Genomic DNA, 19,269 nt, shown 5'->3' with positions numbered 1-19,269 from the left:
ATATTGCTGACTGATGAAATGATATCGGGTGATCGGGTCAATGTAGTTTATTAATTAAGATTGCATGTGTATAGGGCATATAAGTCTAATTAAATAGTTTCACTAGCAATTTGAGATATGCGACTACGAAGTGCATGTGATTAATTGGTATAAAACGGTTTTAAAAAGTAATTATTGACGTAGGTATAGGAACAGAATTAATTGTCTAGTAAGATAGGTCGTTAATGCACGCAAAAAAATGATTAAATCAAATCAAACACCATTTGTTTTCAGGCAACTAACGTCCATAGATTCATACGTAGACTAAAATACATACAATAATAAAAATCTTACAAGACTAAAATCATTTTGGCGACACAGTTTTCTGTTTCTGATTCCGCAGATTTCCAAGGAACCACCAAAATACCACACCCTTTGGTCAGAATTCCGCGCTCGATTAATGATACCTACAGAAAGTATAGAGCTGAGTAAAAGACGAAGAGATCAAAACATTTAAGTTTTCCATTCCCCAATTTAAAGCAGAACATAGTAGATATCCTAGATAGGTCACACGTATAGATTAAAGTTTCTGAGTATTATAGACTTTTAGAAACGGTTACTAATTCCATATCCAGACCATGTGAGAACTACTGTAGAGATACAAGTAGGCCAACAAATATAATTAAACGATTTTTGAAAATGGGCTTCGGGAGAGCTTGTCCTTATCACGTGTAGTTAGAACATTGAGCGGACGTTCCACGCCCTAACATAATAACAGTCACGTTGAAAATGGCCTTTCAAACTATAATTTGAAAATTTTACGGCAAGCAATAAAATCGAGATTGTCACACTGTTGCAGACAACGTGTTACTATGTTGATAGAAAACGCGAATGAAACTGACTATTGAAAAACCAGCAAGCCAACGGCCAATAGTTATATAAAGTTTCGTTCATGCGTTCACGTGAATGTTACAGAAATACTTAGCGATTTGTCGCCGTCATTCCTACAATATCTTCCCACATTCATGATGAATCATTTAACAATATTCATGGGTCGTGTAGATTGCATGAATGGCTTGTATGAGTGTAGCTTTCACTTGTAGAATGCGAATTAAGATTTCTATCTCATGTAACTTCATGATCTAATGTCAATGTTTCTAGATCTCAACTGTTGTTATCCAATTTCAATTTCTTTAAATTTATTATCGAACATACAGTTAATAATATTTAATACAATACTTATTTATTTATTTATGTGTTTCCAACAACAGTCGGTTCGACGTGTCCTTTTGACACAAAGGCCTCCTCCAATGCCTTCCATGCCTCTCTGTCTCTGGCTAGTCGTATCCATAGTGGACCAGCAGTTTTCTTTAAGTCATCTGACCATCTTTTGTATTGTCTGCCTCTTTTTCTTTTTGTGTTGAAGCATGGGGTCCACTCAGTCAGTATGTTTGACCACTTCTGCTTTTCCCTGAGCATGTGGCCCGCCCACTTCCATTTTAGAGTTTTTGATTTTAGAGTGACATCTTCTAATTTTGTGACCTCTCTTATTTCCGTCGCACGTTTTCTGTCTCTTTTTGTGTACCCTAAAATGCTTCTCTCCATACCCCTCTGGCACGTTATTAGTTTCTGTGTCATTTTTTTGTGTCATAATATTTATTATTTATTATTATTTATTTATTTATTTTCTTTTTATTGAGATGCGGTAATCTTTATTTTTCATAATAGTTTTTAGAGACCAGAACCTGTTCCATGCATTTGTGACTCTTCTGTTCATTTCTTGTTGCATTTGATCAGACATAGAGATGAGTTGGCCCAAGTAAATGTATGATTTTACCCATTCAACGTCTTCCCCGTCCACTGTGATGGGTACTTCCATTCTGTTGGGTCATAATTTTAGTTTTACTTTTATTTATTGTTAGGCCAACCTCTCTGCTCTTGCTTGTTAGGTCTTGCAGCATGTGTCTTAGGGACTCTGGGTAGTTAGTCATGAGCACAATATCGTCCGCAAATCTTAAGTGGCTTAGTTTCTTGCCGTTTACATTTATGCCTGGATCAGTCCACTTAAGTTTTTTAAATACTTCTTCCAGCACGCAAATAAAAATTTTCGGTGAGAGTGGATCGCCTTGTTGGACTCCTCGTTTGACAGGGAACTCTTTTCCTAGCGACTCTAGTTTGACTTGGGCGGAGCTGTTACTGTACACGTTCTTTATTAGTTGTATGTATTTTCTCTCAACACCACTCAATACAATACATACACATGATATAATTATAGATGTTAATCCCTACTAATTATAAATAACTTTTTGTCAAAAAAATCATTTGGTGGTACAAGCTTTTATCGCTGATTTTTCTTTCCACAGGCAACTAATACTCACCGAGACAATTCTAACAACCCTAAACACAATTAGTTCGAGTTGTTTTATCATAGAGTTCCCTTGGCCGCCTCCTGTCTCAATCATCAGATTTTTTTAGCCCAATAGGAAATTAGGAAGAGGGTTAAATTTAGCTTCCAAGATTTGACCCGCACTAACATACATACATAACATATATGATTATATAGGTACACTAACAGGCCAGTTAAAAAAAGCTTGCAAAAAGTAGCTCTATCTGTCTGTCCGTTACCTCTTCACACTTAAACAGCTGAACCGATATAGATAAAATAGTTTAAGGAGATAGTTTGAGACCCGGGGAAGGTCATAGGATAGTTTTTATCAATCATTATCATCATTCCACACAGACGAACTGGCGGGCAGAAGCTAGTACGTAATAAATAAAACAGATTAGTAATACAGATATTATTATACCAAAGATATAAGATATAAAATATCTGTATAAGATAAATAAAGTGTAAGAAAAAATCGTGCATTTAAGCAACACAAAGGTCAGAAATGAGAATTAAAGTCTGACGCTTGCACTCGACGATTGAAACGCCTCTAACAAAATGATATTCACATTACATTATTCTGTCCTAAATGTATAGATTAAGAAAATTAATTGCCATTTTTACAGTTGTTTACCTCTTCTTTATGGGTTGTATTATTTCTGTATTGAGGTGTGCAATAAAGAGTATTTGGATTGTATTGTACAATTTCTTTTTCAATAAAATATAAGGAATCGAATGGTTTGTTGTTCTGTTGTCCAAAAAAAACACAGCAACAAAAAAACCCAAAACGTTTGAAAGATTGTACAAGAACAAAATACAAAAAGATGATGTTACATGCTGTTATATTTAAGACCGCTGCTCTATAAAGGGAGGTCTACGATCGTATAACAAAAAACAAAACTAACCACAAACACATTGTTACTTGTAGCTTGTATACTCGTAAATTGTTATGATGTCAAATGTTATCGCGAGCGTTTGACCCGTTCAATATAAATAGAATTTATTGAATGTCTGATAACAGCTACAACGATGTAACTGCGTTGAATTTCGAAAAGGGTTAAGCGCCAAGATATTTAGAACTTTAAACTACATTTTAAAATTATGTAGAGTAAGCTAGGTCTAGCTTAAACAATCGACTGCATAATAATATCTGTAATAGAACGATGTAACTATCATGTATTTTGAACCTGCCTACGCCCATAAAACTGGGCCAAACGGATTCGGATTTACGGAAAATTCCTTAACAGTTGAGGGTAAGTCGTCGTTTATTAGCCCCCCGGCAAGCTCCGCTCCGTAACGAACGAAACACATCTGTCACTGTTGCACTAATATGGAAAAGTTATACGAGAGAGATGACTACGCTACGCTACTGAGCGTTAACGATTGGCACGTTGGCTAAGCACCCCAATATTCGACGGTTAGCTTCCTTGGGGGCCGATTCAAATTCAACGAGTTGTTAGAGATTTGACACGAGAGCGGGGACCAATTAGCGTGAGCTATTTGGTCAAGGTCCAAACAAGATCAAAACTCTTTAAAAAATGTTTAATCAAAATCGGCCGTTATGTCTATCTCTGCCTTGTTTGTATTGAATCTTCCTCTTTCCCTCTCGGTATGTTGATATTCATGTTTATTTTTTAAACCAATACTGAAACTGGTGTGTTGCGGCAGTCAACACTGTATTACAATTGTAGTTGTTCTGTTAGTAAGTCAATAAAATTTCTATACAAAGTCATAGACTTGTATTCTACTGAATACAGAATCCCCATAAATAAATAGAAGTTTCCCCAGTAAATGGAGCCATAACCGTAAATGATTGCAAAAATAGCAAAGTATGGAATTGGATTTAGATTCGCAGAAATGATTCGAATACCAAGCAAACTTGGCAAATTCGATTGGATTTGTATTACTCACGGTAACGTTGCCAACTGCTTCACGTGTACTTGTATTGAATGGAGCTTACCTGAAATGAAAAATAAGATTTTAGCATGACGTTTGAAATCGTTTTCAAATTGTATCAATTTGTGAGAATCATACAAAATTGAGACAGAAATACAAGTAATGGAAAGGGAATATGTCCTGTTATACTCTTATGGTGTGTCTATTAACATATACCTAAAATTCTCAGTATGAACTTAGTTTTTTATACTGTGCGTGTTTATTTAATTATCTCTCTTAGCAATAAATGTGAAAATGAAAATAAAACGTTTCTTGGTTACAATATTCTGTACATTGGACAACTAATAATGGTTGGAATCTTCTAGTAAGTAAATTATACTTGTGGATCCCGCTCTTACCAAAGTGGCAATCAATATAAAATAACCTAGCCTAATATTATTCAATCTGTCTCTGTCAGCACATAATACAGTCCGAGAAATACGTTTGTCACTTTGAGACGATATACTCCGCCTTGCTTTTTGGACTTCAGGGCGTACGAAAACAGAAACAATTCTATACATTTGAAATTAGGATCTAAATCAGTGGTAGGCACGTACGAGTATAATCAACATTCACTTTCAGTAGGACAATCCAGTTATCTTTATTCATTTCAGAGCTTAGAGCAATAAACAAGTGCCAAACTGTCTCACATCAGAAGGTCTAGTGATGTATCATGACAGCAAAATATTCGTTAACTATTCGATGACGTTAGGTGAGAAAACTACTCGGAAACTAAAAACCTGTACTTTTTAGTTAACATGCGAGTGTGACATGCAACCTCAAACTCGTCCGTTACGAAAGCTAGCTCATTTTGACAGTAATTTACCTTTTTCGTATGTTGGTAGAATTGGGTGGTATAGGTGGCCAAATTACGAAGTACAGCCCATGTGGGATCTTCGAGCGTATTAAGATCACCACTTAATTGGTTCGCGTTATATTTCGATTGAATAAATGCAGTGGTCGGCAACCTTTAAGCAGCCAATGCACTTTGTTTATAATTTGCAACTTTATCATTATATCTGATAATTTATTATTATGCAAAGAGCACTCGACAATGTCAACGACGACTGACAACGACAACAATTGTCAACAAATACCTATTTTAAAGGATACAAAAAAAGTTCTTGGCTTGCACTTGCCTTACTTACTTGATAGTAATACTTTTCGATAATGAAAATCTACAATCAAGCTGTTTAAAAATATGCACCCTTTCTTCGTGGTTCGCGATACTTATATAGTAAATCTGAATAGACCATAGATTAGGTACAGAAGGTACAATTATAATATGTTAACGGCACCAATCATGGAACATTTAAGAGAAAATTTGGAGTGTTTTTGTAATTTCACCGACACCTGTAAAATTTCTACCGCTTTACACTTTAAAAGTTGAATGTCCAATTCGGCCTTTATGTTTTCTATGTATTTAATGAAAGCTGCTGCAATTGGTTTCAATATTATTAACCAATAAAAACTGTGGTTTTTTGTGGCGCCATTAATTTTCAAAATAACAAGTATCAATGAAAAATTAAACTTAAGCAGCTCTTTGGCTCTTGTTTATGGTAAAATGTTGCCAGCGATTAAAAACTGATGGTAAATACTTCATTTACAGGATTTGTCTATACCATTCCGTTACTGGTGCCCGTTTCATTATATTATAGGGGTGTTTACCAAATGTAGTACTACGAACAAAATCGATGTTTGTAAGCGCGAGGCCACGAATCATGTTGTCCCTGTCATTTCATGTTATGTCATGATCATTTGCGTTCCGACGCGCCGACTTGAGAGACGTAGACCTGATATAAATTTTATATAAAAAAAACCAGGAAGGTTCGCTGGCCGCCTGTTGCCGACCCCTGAACAAGAATATTATGTATCCGTTTTCAAACGCGCTGACTGCGGGCGAGTGTAAATTCAAATATGACATTCGTAAACGTTTCGAAACCTAAACTCAATAGTTAAATTAGTCACTCGAGAGTTGTCGAGTGAAATGTTGCGTTTGGAGTTTCGCCCTCAGGTGGCAATTCCATTTTTTACATTTTCTAACACTTATGAAATATTTACTATTAAATTGTCTCTAGTTTTGTTCTGAAATTTGGCTTAAAGTGTTTTAAAGTACAATAAAATCAAGAATCTGACACTATTCATTAGGACTGACAAAACCTATGCTGGCGCCATCTGTAAAATACTTCGACCGGTCAACCCCATTTAACGTGCAGTAAGAAAAAGTTCAGACGTACGAGGCCACGGCATGTCGCATTTGCTGCTGTCAGAGAGGAGTGCTGCTGTATCTCGGTTTTAACCAATTTTTGAGGAGAGCAAGAAAACGTAATTTGTAGGTATTTCGTCTAAAATATAACATCTGTTTATGCCATTGTACTAAGGGCGATAATATTCAGTTTAAGCAGAGCTTACTTTTTGTTATTTTTAGATATTAAACTTTGTACAGGCAAAAATAGTTTTCTGTGTAGATTACTGCCCGAAAATCTCAGAAGCATTCTACACACATTCAAGTATCTCTTGTTTAGCTTTGAAATAGCAAGCACTTTATCTTCTTAAATACTTCACATATTTGGTTCTTCACTCAATAACTTCTCCAATTTTCATGCCACTCTGAAGAAAATGGTATCAAATGAAAGCTAATAATGTAACTTACCGTAAAACATATTTTTTTTTTCTTATTAGACCTGTTTGACAAAAATCATTTGAAAAAAATAGGTATAGTATCCTTTATATTCAAAATTCCTTGTCTTTTAAAAAACTGCCATCCTCTGACCTTCTGACACATGTGAATTGTACCTATTTCATTGAATTTATTACTTTCTAGAAATTATTATGTAACATGATGACACATTCCTTCAGCAAACCCGTTTTAAGTCCTCGTGGATGGGTGGTGCAGGATCATGCTTACGAACTTTACTTTTCTTATAGTCCTATTTGACAGACGTGTTCGATAGGAATGAGGCTGGTACGTGGTGAGAGCTCGTGAGTCCATAAAAATCTCACACAGGTCGACCTAGTCCCAAATTCAGAAAAACTTGTGCTTGGGGTATTAGGCGACGATACAAAGACTTGTATAGATAAATTCATACTTAGGTGCATAGATAACATCCATAACTCGGGAACAAATATTCGTGATGAACACACAAATAATTGCCCATATCGGGAATTCAACCTGGGACCTCTTGCTTTGTAAGCAGGGTCAATACCGTCTAGGCTAGGAGACAGTTGAATTAGACTTTAATTGACCGGTTTTATATTATTTTTATGGAGCTCCCGATATTATTAAAACAATATAAAAGGTAATCATGGTTTATATCCCGGTCAATTTAAGTCTAATGAAACTAACCGTGAACCATTCAAAACTGTGACCGTTAAATTACTGATATGGGAATTTTCGTAGTTCTCAATAAAATAATGTTATTATTAACACACCTAAATTCACTTTACATGTAACAAAGTAACAATATAATTAGATTTCTCCATTCCGTATTACCTACATTTTATATAGCCTTATCGATCTAAAACTTTGCTTAGGTATATATTGTTTACCTTTACCATCGATGAAAATACAATAGAAATAGAGGTATACCTAATAAAGGTAATCGGTGGATCTATTCGGTTGCTATTTTTTTTTTCACAATCCATAACTCCCGCGGGAACAATATAGGCCTTTGTCCTTCAGTACGCCTGCATGAAATAAGATCTTTTTCGAGCAAGTGTGATGAAAATGAAAATTATACATAATGTATGTGATGTGTACCTATGTGAAACACCGTGGATTACCGTGTTGCAAAATGCCTCCAGCATGGAACTTTTCATCAAAGTAATTGTTTACCTACCTGTCTTGATCTACCCAAAACGCTTAAGTACAAGTCGAGCAGGAGGACGAAGATTTACTTCCCAGCATTCAGCGGAGAGAAGGAGGCTACGGACCGAAGAACGGTGGATAGGCTTGACTTATTCGGTCAATTTTTATCCCTAGGTAGGTACCTAATAAGACATTGTTTGTAGATTTACATAATTATTATTATGTTAATTATTAAAAAGTTGAAATAAAATATACGCCTTTTTAGGGTTCCGTAGCCAAATGGCATAAAACGGAACCCTTATAGTTTCGCCATGTCCGTCTGTCTGTCTGTCTGTCTGTCTGTCTGTCCGAGGCTTTGCTCCGTGGTCGTTAGTGCTAGAAAGCTGAAATTTGGCATGGATATATAAATCAATAAAGCCGACAAATTCGTACAATAAAATCTAAAAATTTAATTTTTTTTAGGGTACCTCCCCTACACGTAAAGTGGGGGTAAATTTTTTTTTTCGCTTCAACTCTAGAGTGTGGGGTAGCGTTGGAAAGGTCTTTCAAAACTAATACGGGTTTTCAAGAAACATTTTTTGATAAAGTGAATATATTCGGAGTTAATCGCTCCGAAAGAAAAAAAAAATGTGTCCCCCCCCCTCTAACTTTTGAACCATAGGTCCAAAAAATATGAAAAAAATCGTGGAAGTAGAACTTAAGAAAGGCATTAAATGAAAACTATAGCGGACATGATCAGTTTAGCTGTTTTTGAGTTATCGCAAAAAGTTTTCCCTTCATAGTAAAAAGACTTACTTTAATTAGGTACTGATTATGCAAATTTGCCTATTTGTTTAACTCGGGTGAAAGGTACCGTTTCATCCCTTGGTTAACAATTTACTATACTTTAAGCTCCAGTTTAGCTTATTGTGACGGAAGAGTAACTACGGAACCCTACACTGAGCGTGGCCCGACATGCTCTTGGCCGGTTTTTTAATTGATCGTTCGCTACATTGCAATATTTTTTCAGGTCTTGGTAAGTAGGTATCCAATATAAACAATACAGTTGGTATTTTGTTTTGTAATATAAATATAGTTTATCTATGTGTACAAAAATTATGTGCACTCAAAAACAACTCAGCAAGATGTATCCTGTAGAATACTTTACTTGCCTCTGTGCCGCCGCTTCTTGAAGCTCATTATGATATGTTACGCTCTTCATGCTTGCTTTGCACTGGCCACGTAAAGTGGTAAGTAGATATGCAAGGAGCGATCTAAGATGATGGGATTACATCTTAGCCGAGATGACAATAGTTTGCTACGATAACGAAACTCTTTCCGTTCTCTTTCTCTTCTTAGTTAGATAGAGATACATAGCTACGTCAGCACAAACGATTGTCATCTTGGGTAGGCTCCCAGTTCAGTTTTTGATTGCGTGCTGAAACTGTTGAAAAAATATCGGACTTCAGGTAGGCATCGGGTAATATTAGTAGGTACTCAGCTATATGACCATTATTAAGGGTTTTGCTGTACATACTGGCATGGCATCCACGTTAATGTAAAGTTTATTGCTTGTTCGACACTATAAAGCTTCTCTTTTACTAATTGGCCTCGTACCTATAGCTTGAACAAATAAAGTAGCGGTCTTTATACGCCGGAAGATCCCACATGGACTGTACTTCGTAATTTGATGATTACCACCCAGGTCTGCCAACATGCGAAAAGAATTTAACTATAAAAGTAGTGAGCTAACTTTCAGAATTGTCAAGTGTCACGTTGCGCAATACACTCGCATGTTAATGTAAAACATAACGTCAGTAGTTTGCTCGATTAACTTTTTACATGACAAGTGTCAAACTGAATGTCATCCGAGTCTGGTTACTTTGGAATAATCGTATCTCACCCAATTGTGACATTTTTTTCTTCATAATCAACGTGCTTAAAGAGGTTTTATCTTCATCGTCTTTGGTGATGTTTTGATTCGATGTTCATTTAAATATCATCCTTAATACTTTATCAGTTAGGTTAATATTAATTTGTGTTATATTTCTACAATTTTTAATGCGAGGGCTTGTAAACATTTTAACATGTTTATGATACTACTGCTTACTGCTGATAATGGCTCCACAACGAGTAGTAGATAGGAAAAATCAATGATATCATTATAAAATAGAAAATGAAACAGTCATTCTATTATGCAGATTGATTAGTTAAATACTTGAACGGCACTTATAAAATTAGAATAAATAAATGTCACTTATAAATTTAATTTAATGAATTTCTTGAATGTATAAGTTTACTTATGCTCGATATTGTCTGGACCGTACAAGTCATATATCTAGCACAGATGAAATCAACAATAAGGTACTAAAAGTTTGAGCTCACTCAATACCATATTTAACAAATTTACATGCCTACATTTTTTTCATCATTTCGCTTCGGTATAATGTGCAAAACACGTTTATTAGTTTTTTTAAATAGACCATAATAAAATTAACGTTAAATAAAAATATTTTATTATTTATGTCCAATCTTTTCAGAAATTTATAAGTAGGTATATTTAAACATGACATAATCATAATCATTTATCATTCGTGACCGGTTTATTGATTGAACATGAACTAAAAAACTTAGTTCTCTCTCCTTATCGTTAAGAAGGTGGCAGAAAAAATCATAGACCTCTACGAAGATGGGAAGACGACTTCAAAGCTCTTGCTGGTGCCACTTGGCGGAGGAAAGCCCATGATCGGGAACTTTGGAGAAACTTGGGGGAGGCCTATGCTGGAAAGCAAGACAATCTCGACTCCGATGTCTGAAACTGAGCATTGATATTATAATAATAGTTTTTAAACTAAGGATAAGTGAAACTAGGAAATAAGATGTTTATTATATTTTGTAAACGAGTTAATAAGATTGTTAAGTAAAGGCTTATTGAATTGAATCGTTAAGAAGAGATTATCGTCAGTGTACTCGTACTAATATTAGTTTAGTACCTATTTTACCTAAAATTTTATACCTCAATCCGAGGACAATGCCACTTAAATATGTTCATAGTGGGAATTGTCTCAGGATGTAGGTTGCACTTATAATTTTAAAAACCAATAAGTATCCTCTTTTTTATAACATCTGCCTGTTTTTTTTTCCAAAAATAAGAGGAAACGAGCTTTTATGGTTCGCCGGAACGATATACCTAATATTTGTTACTCTCGATTTTCGGAGACTCTCGGTTAAACTCGTTTGCATGTATGTTGAAAAGATAGCAATATTTGCCGTTGTATCTTGTAGATATATTCAATTTAACCGGTTAATTTCTTTCCACAAACACAAAAGAAGTACCTCATTAGAATAGTTCTGTAACCGGTAACCGCAAGCGGAAACGAAAACCTTTTCGTTCCCGAGTAATTGTACAAAAACGGTTTAAAAAATAAAACGGTTTGCGATCCCTTATAAATACGATACGAAACGTAAACGTGAGCGACAATTTGAGTAAACGTACTTATAATTTACACTCGCTCTTTGAGTTTCCAATACGTCCCGCTTGGCGCGCTGTTCAAAATCCCATACAAAATGAGACTTAACCTAAACGCGAAAGTAACGTTACGCTATCGAATGGAAGTTACACTAGAGGTACAGAACATTTTCATCCCTCGTAACACTCGTACACGTATTTGTCCATGCAACATGGATCCATCCACATTGAACTACTTGGGACGCTTCCAACGTATGTCTTAATTTCTCATCAATTGTCCAAGTCCCGTGACATTTGATGGAGTCTCATTAAAACAGTATGTAAACATTGTTCCCTAAATATCTGCTATATTTCACGACGCTTCAGTGCCAAATGGCCAACTGGGCATATTCATAATGCTTTGCGAGCATATCGTCTTATGTGAACCATTATAATACCCGTATCACCTTTAGATTACCTGCGCTACGTGTCAGCATTAGCATTTTAAAAAAAAACGCGAATCATAAAGTAGGCAAAATAAAAATTGCAACTTTCAAAGAGTCTCAAATGGTGGATGTTGACCACGTGATAATCCATCGTAAGGAAAACGTCAAAAGAAACGTACGCACCAATGGGAACGGATCCTCACACCTCTCCATACCTCAGCGCTGGTTGACATGCGCGGAATATGGTTCATCTTGTATAGGACCTGCCTTCCTATGCTGCTACCTCGGAAACATATGTCACCATGCAAGAAACTTTTGACCCCTACCGGGGGACAACTGTTCTATGACCAATGTGCACACTGGCTATTAATCTATTAATACTGGTAATATTTTAGAAATGCAATCCTTAGTCCTAATTTTATTTTTGATTTCAGGATCGTTACCACAATTTTCGTTAACATCGGGGGAAGGCACCGCATAACTGTGAATTCTCAGATCTGTATGCAATGGTTGACAGCCTATTTACCAAATATAATGATTCTGATGATGCTCGTAGTTAAGATGCTATGCTTTGTGAATAAGATTGTTACTCATTCGTAAGCTATAAGATTATAAGTATATATTAATTGGTAGTTCCGATGTGTTAGGAACGGAGCGGTGCATGGCGCACCTTACAGTTGTCAGTTGATAAACAGAGCATAATGGATTGGCGACATATGTTTCTCAGCCTTGACCCAAAATAAGCTAGTGATAGGTAAATAAATGTAATGCGTGTAGTATTTACCCGACTGCTACTGAAGGGAGTGTAGTTTTCAGTTGGCACGCTCCCAAGCCCCAATAAATTGACATCTTTTAACATATGTGGCTGTCCATAGAGAAGGGTCCTTATGCTTCATGTGTATAAGGAACATTTCCATCGAAGAATACACAATTACTAGTCTATTTGGATATTGCTTGTCCCGAATGAATAAACTCCGAACTCCACTATACAAATTGACTAGTAATTGTGTATTTACGCAATTTCTTTGAAATGTCAATTGTATAAAAAACATTGTCAAAAATAATCAACAAAGCAAAATAGCGTTAATTATAATGGTGTTTATGTTTACCATTGTTACCCTATGATAAAATAATATAATTTGTTCGCAACTGATAATGATACATAGAAATAAATTAACCATCAAACACATGTTGCGCAAACGATCTTTGACTTCGTTATTAATTGGCTGTATGGTACATTAATTACATATTTAAAAACGCATTATTTAACTATCTATTTACTACTAGCGGCTGGCATGTTTCACGCAAATTAACATATAAGTATAGATACACACCTACAAGTAATCTTCTTTAACACAATTGAAAATAAGCACCTATGTCAATTTTAGTGAATAAAATTCTGAAATGTGAGCTTTTTATTAATTTATAACTAAGATATCACTGACAGATAAAACGATTCAACAAAGTAATTAGAAAAATAATACCTTATTGGTTTTAAACAAATGCGATAATGGACTTGGTTCCATTTCGAATATGTTACGTTAGTGTTAGTTAATGAATAAACATTTAGACTAACTTGCGTTTGCGTTAACAAAGTCAATGTTTGTATATCTATAAGTATAACTTAAGTAAAAGGGTTTGATTGGTGTATAATTATGTTGCAGTTGCAGTCAAAATGTATACATATTACACTCCTATATTCGCTACCGGCTTATCGCTCGAAGACAACACAGTCTCGTGTATCATGATAAATACGAATTATCATACCAAATCTTAGATTTAGAGATAGATTTCAGATAAAGTTACAACGGCCTCGTACGGCGCGATTCGAACTTTAAGATACATCAAATATGTGTGTAAAAAATGACGCTTTTTGTAAAATAAACGCCACTTCTGTCACTTAGTCTAGACAGTAGCGACCCTGCCTAGAAAGCTGAAGATCCTGGGTTCGAATGGCGGTAATTTATGTATTTGTGCGTATCACAAACATCTGTTCCTGAGTTTAAGATGTCTTCTATGTATTTATCAATTTAAGTATATATGTACATTGTCGCTTGGTACAAGCTTTACTTAGTTATATATATCTGTGTAAGATTGTACCGAAATATTAAAATATTAAAGTTAGTTCAGGCCACAAGAACGACTTTCAGTCAGTGGTGTATTACTAAGTATTATATTATAGACCAGCGGTTGAACAAAAATGGGTTTCGATAATATTAAAGTTTTTTCTTTTTTGATATGTCATTGGGAGTATGTTAAATAATACTTTGGCAAAAAGTTAGAAATTTTAAGGTTGAGCTTTCGGTTATATTTAAATATTTTAATTTTTGCTAATAACTAAGTAAATATAGAATTAAAGTTACAGAAAACTTTCGCATATCGAATAACACTTCAATTTATGTACAATTTTCAGTTTTTAGAAATCTGGAACAGCTGCTTTCTGGTAAACGTAAAAACACGAGTTATTTTGTAAATATAGAATTAGAGTTGCTGATATTGCAAAATTACGATATTATCGATCAACTTAGTATTCTAGTAAAAAGTTAGACATGTAGACAATGTGCTTGTCTAGATATTGATTTCAGGTTAAGCAGTATAGCTAATATTGAATTAAAGTTTGTAGAGTTAATAATAATCGATCATCAACAATGATCTCAGTTACTAAACAAAAATTTAGAAATATAAAATCACGGCGACACTCATTACTGATATGTATGCATTCCTTGCTTATATAAATACGTTACGTTTCAAACGCGCGGCAAGTTTGCGCGCGCCGCGCGCTGTGGCAGGAGGCAGCGAACAACGGTAGTGGGGAGCGGGGTGCCCTTGACTGCGTCTACGGTCCATCAAAAAAATTCCTAAAGCGTGTTTTAAATTAATAGCAATAGAAAATTGTTATTTTGTTGTTACTATAATAGGTATTGCCCGCGGTTTCGTTCACGTAGAATTCGTTATCGCGTTACATGAATATTATTTATTTATTTAAACTTTATTGCACAAACAAAAAAAACACAAATGGCGGACTTAATGCCAAAAGGCATTCTCTACCAGTCAACCATTAGGTCAAATAGAGACAAAAAAAACACATTTTCATACAGATGACCACCCTTCCTTGTACCATTTTAAAAGCCAGTTGCAGCTTTTCTTTCCCGATTTTTTTCAGATGTTTGGACTTGGTATTTTCCTCGCGATAGTTATTTGTTTTAAGGGGAATGTTGTTGTTAACCGCTAATGCTAATATTGATAACCGATAGTTATATAGAGATACGTTATAAGGTATATGCACCCTCATGTTATTTATTTCTTATTTCTGATAAGAAATAAATGTAAGACAACATTCACAGTGATACATTTCAAGTAGGTTGCCTTGTAAGATTGCGTACTGATAGTTTTTTTGTTTGTTATTTCATCGTATGATATATCAAATGAAAGCTTATTTGAAAGTTGCCGTATTAAAAAAGTTGGTCCAGTTAATGGTCGCCTAGATTAACCGATTTTTATATAAAATGTAGGCAACCATGGACTGGACCAACTTGTTAAAAAGGTAACCTAGTACAGTTAGTAATATAGTACCGGGGCGACCGAGCTTTGCTCGGTTATAACTATTTATTGTAATATGGTGGTGATAATCTACATAAACTTAAAAAGTAAAATGTGAACTGACAATTATTATTATTTACAATCGATTTTAACCTTACAGCACTTGTCTCAGAGTAACGCCATCTATTGTCGATTTCTCTTATTACATAGGTCATTTTTTTTTTACTAAATTAAACTTGTGTAAAACAATAAAAATTAAAAAATTATATATAAACTTGAACATATAAAAAAAACAAAAGTTAGTCACCGGGCGAGATTCGAACCCGTAACACTCGTTTAGCAGTCCGCGTCTTAACCCGCTGGACCAGACGGACAGTGGCCAGCAACACGAAATTAGTGACCATATTCTGCGTCGAAAGAAAAACGCATGAAAACTCAAAAACAGGCGTTTTCCCAAACATAAGACTAATCTAGATAGATTGTATACCCCCAAAAACCCCTATATACCAAATTTCAGCGAAATCGTTAGAGCCGTTTCCGAGATCACAGAAATATAATTATATATATATACAAGAATTGCTCGTTTAAAGGTATAAAATAAAATAACTTTTCTTTTGATATATCATGTGACGTTTTCGTTTACACACTAAAAGCACAGTGTAAAAAGTAACAGTGGGCCGACGCCTTTGATGTTTGCGTAAATGCCGACACCGCTCAAGGTCTCCGTACCTACCTAGGGTTATCACAGACTTACACAACTGCCCAAAAGAGGATGGAAATGTTTTTAGTTTTCATGTTGTATGATGTATGTGTACTAATTTTACAAATGATGTCCATTTTGGAAATAAAGATGGCGGACGTCACTTTTTTGAAAAAGTCGTCATGGGTGTTGTTTTCTGGGTTTTTAGGGGTGTGGATTTCAAAAATGGCATCTATTTTGAAAATAAATATGGCGGACGCTACTTTTTGAAATGGGTGTCGATGTGTGTAGCCGTGATATCAACCACCTTTAATTCTAAAATGGTCTCTATTTTTGAAATCTGCACCAACAAGAACCGCCAAAATTGGCGTCATTTTTGTAATTGGAACCCCGAAGAACCTCGGAGATGACACCCATATCGATTTTTAAGAAAAATTAATGTCCGCCATCTTGGATTTCAAAATAGACGTCATTTTCGTAATCGGAATCCCGAGGAACCTCGGATATGACACCCATATCGACTTTTAAGAAAAAATAATTTCCGCCATCTTGGATTTCAAAATGAACGTCATTTTCGTAATGGGATCCCCGAGGAACCTCGGAGATGACACCCATATCGATTTTTAAGAAAAATTAATGTCCGCCATCTTGGATTTCAAAATGAACGTCATTTTCGTAATCGGAACCCCGAGGAACCTCGGAGATGACACCCATATCGATTTTTAAGAAAAATTAATGTCCGCCATCTTGGATTTCAAAATAGACGTCATTTTCGTAATCGGAATCCCGAGGAACCTCGGATATGACACCCATATCGACTTAAGAAAAAATAATTTCCGCCATCTTGGATTTCAAAATGAACGTCATTTTCGTAATCGGATCCCCGAGGACTTCCAAAAATAATGAAAACATCAAATACTACATGATACATATACAAACAGAAGCAAGAAACAATTTCTTGCTTTTTAAAGTCTTAAACTACTCATAATTTCTTAAAATAAGTTATAAAACATGTCCGCCATTTTGAATTTGAAAATTGATATCATAATTATGATATATTTTTGTTTACACTGAGACAAATAATTAGCACATGTCGTATGAAATATTTTAATTGTGTGTTTATTTTTTATTTTTTATACTACGTCGGTGGCAAACAAGCATACGGCCTGCCTGATGGTAAGCAGTATCCGTAGCCTATGTACGCCTGCAACTCCAGAGGAGTTACATGCGCGTTGCCGACCCTAACACCCTCCCACCCCTCGTTGAGCTCTGGCAACCTTACTCACCGGCAAGAACACAACACTATGAGTAGGGTCTAGTGTTATTTGGCTAAACATAAGACTAATCTAGATCGATTGTTTACCCCCAAAAACCCCCATATACCAAATTTCAGCAAAATCGTTAGAGCCGTTTCCGAGATCCCGGAAATATATATATACAAGAATTGCTCGTTTAAAGGTATAAGATAATTAGGCATTAAAACACTCGTGTGATCTTTTTAAGAAACTCACTTCGTTCGTTTCCTAAGCCCACACTCGTGTATTTTAATGCCTTTTATTATGTAGCAGTAACATAAACTACTAATATATGTTGAAAGTAAGTACAGGCGGCTAACACAATGGTAACAAAAGACAAAAGTTTTGAAAATGTAATTTTCATCATCGTCACTTGGCTGTACATTTGAGGGCCTATCGCGAACCACGTTCGACGTGTTACCTCTCTGTCGCACTTGTAAATTCGTACGTAAGTATGACAGGGAGGCAACACGTCGAACGTGGTTCGCGGTAAGCCCTCTGATGCCACCTCCATTAGTCTTTTGTACGCCGGTATAGCCTTCGACTCAATGTATAATCTACACTTTTTATGGAAACGTAGTTCCTCCTTCCCGTAGAAATATTTAACTTTCCCATCACCAAGAAAGATTATTTGCTCGCAGTTATTAACTGCTCAATTTCTCGTTTTTTCTCTGTTACTAAGTCAGTACAGTACACATATCAAACATTTTTCACTCATTTTGAAGTCATAATAACTTTTATTCTATGATTAAATTCATGTAATGTCCGCATTTAATTTATGTGCACGATAAACAAACAAATGAATGATTTGAAAGAAAAGACAAACAGCGCTTGCGAAACTGAGCGGGGGGCGCGGGCGGGGCGAGGTATCTATCGCTCACTAGGTCGGCTACGATAGGCTCCCGCGCGCCGAGCCGACATGTTGACGGACCAGCGCGGCGTGGTTATAAATTTCGCGCCTTTTTAAGTTGATTTTACTATTACAATGCAAGCTACACACAGATATTTCTACCTTTCCATAAAATGGCTGCATATATTATTTTACAGTAATAGACTTATCTCTACGGACTTTAATTCAATATTAGATCTTACAGGACAAAAAACGCATATTAATTGTAAAGCACATATCCTATTCTTCTAATTTTTTGCCTTGCCTATTAACTTAAGAATTTAGATATGATATTGTGGATTTTTCAAACTTTAATTCAATATTGACAAAATAATAAGCTAATTTGAGTTTGACAAAGTAGCACGTTGATTTTTTTTCTAAAAATTTGATAGCATAAAGCCTCATACATATTATAAAAGACGATGCTTAAATTTTGTACTTTAATTCAATATTCAAAATTCATCAATAAAAATACATAAATACCTTATTTATATCTAACGCTCGTTCTAAATTTTCTTCATATATTACAAATATGCTTAAAAATATGTCCCATACCAGATAAACATCACTTTTCACTCTTTAGAATTATCGAAACTTATAGGGCAAAAATCCGGTCCCACTATTGGTCTAATTAGTCATTGTGACTGGATATCTGTTTCAGGACATGATTCAGATCTAGACTGAGATCATCCGATACTAGCGATTTCAGATATCGACATCTATGACTAGTACTTATAAATGTCATTCATTGTTATCGATACTGATGAAATTTTATAAAATAAATACGACATAAATCCATGAATATAGTCTTAAAGGTACTAAAGCTAAATTAATTTTTTAAATTTCATTTAAAAAGGTCCTATT

At 35.2% G+C, this 19,269-nt stretch overlaps 1 protein-coding gene across 6 annotated transcripts in view; it reads right to left on the bottom strand.

The window, feature by feature from the left end:
- Positions 1 to 19,269, bottom strand: part of LOC133523760 (pre-mRNA-splicing factor ATP-dependent RNA helicase PRP16) — a 454,093-nt gene that overhangs the window by 84,297 nt on the left and 350,527 nt on the right. The window contains exon 1 of one of the 6 annotated variants that reach the window (XM_061859481.1): positions 334 to 1,541. The exons of the other annotated variants lie outside the window; for them this stretch is intronic. The gene's annotated coding sequence lies outside the window, so the exon portion shown is untranslated. Of the gene's footprint in view, positions 1 to 333; positions 1,542 to 19,269 lie in introns of those variants that run through there. 6 annotated transcript variants of the gene reach the window in all.

Source organism: Cydia pomonella, chromosome 12 (assembly GCF_033807575.1).
Source record: "Cydia pomonella isolate Wapato2018A chromosome 12, ilCydPomo1, whole genome shotgun sequence".
Lineage (NCBI taxonomy): Eukaryota > Metazoa > Arthropoda > Insecta > Lepidoptera > Tortricidae > Cydia > Cydia pomonella.
The sequence above is the reverse complement of the archived record's forward strand: the minus strand, read 5'-3'. Positions and strand labels throughout refer to the sequence as shown.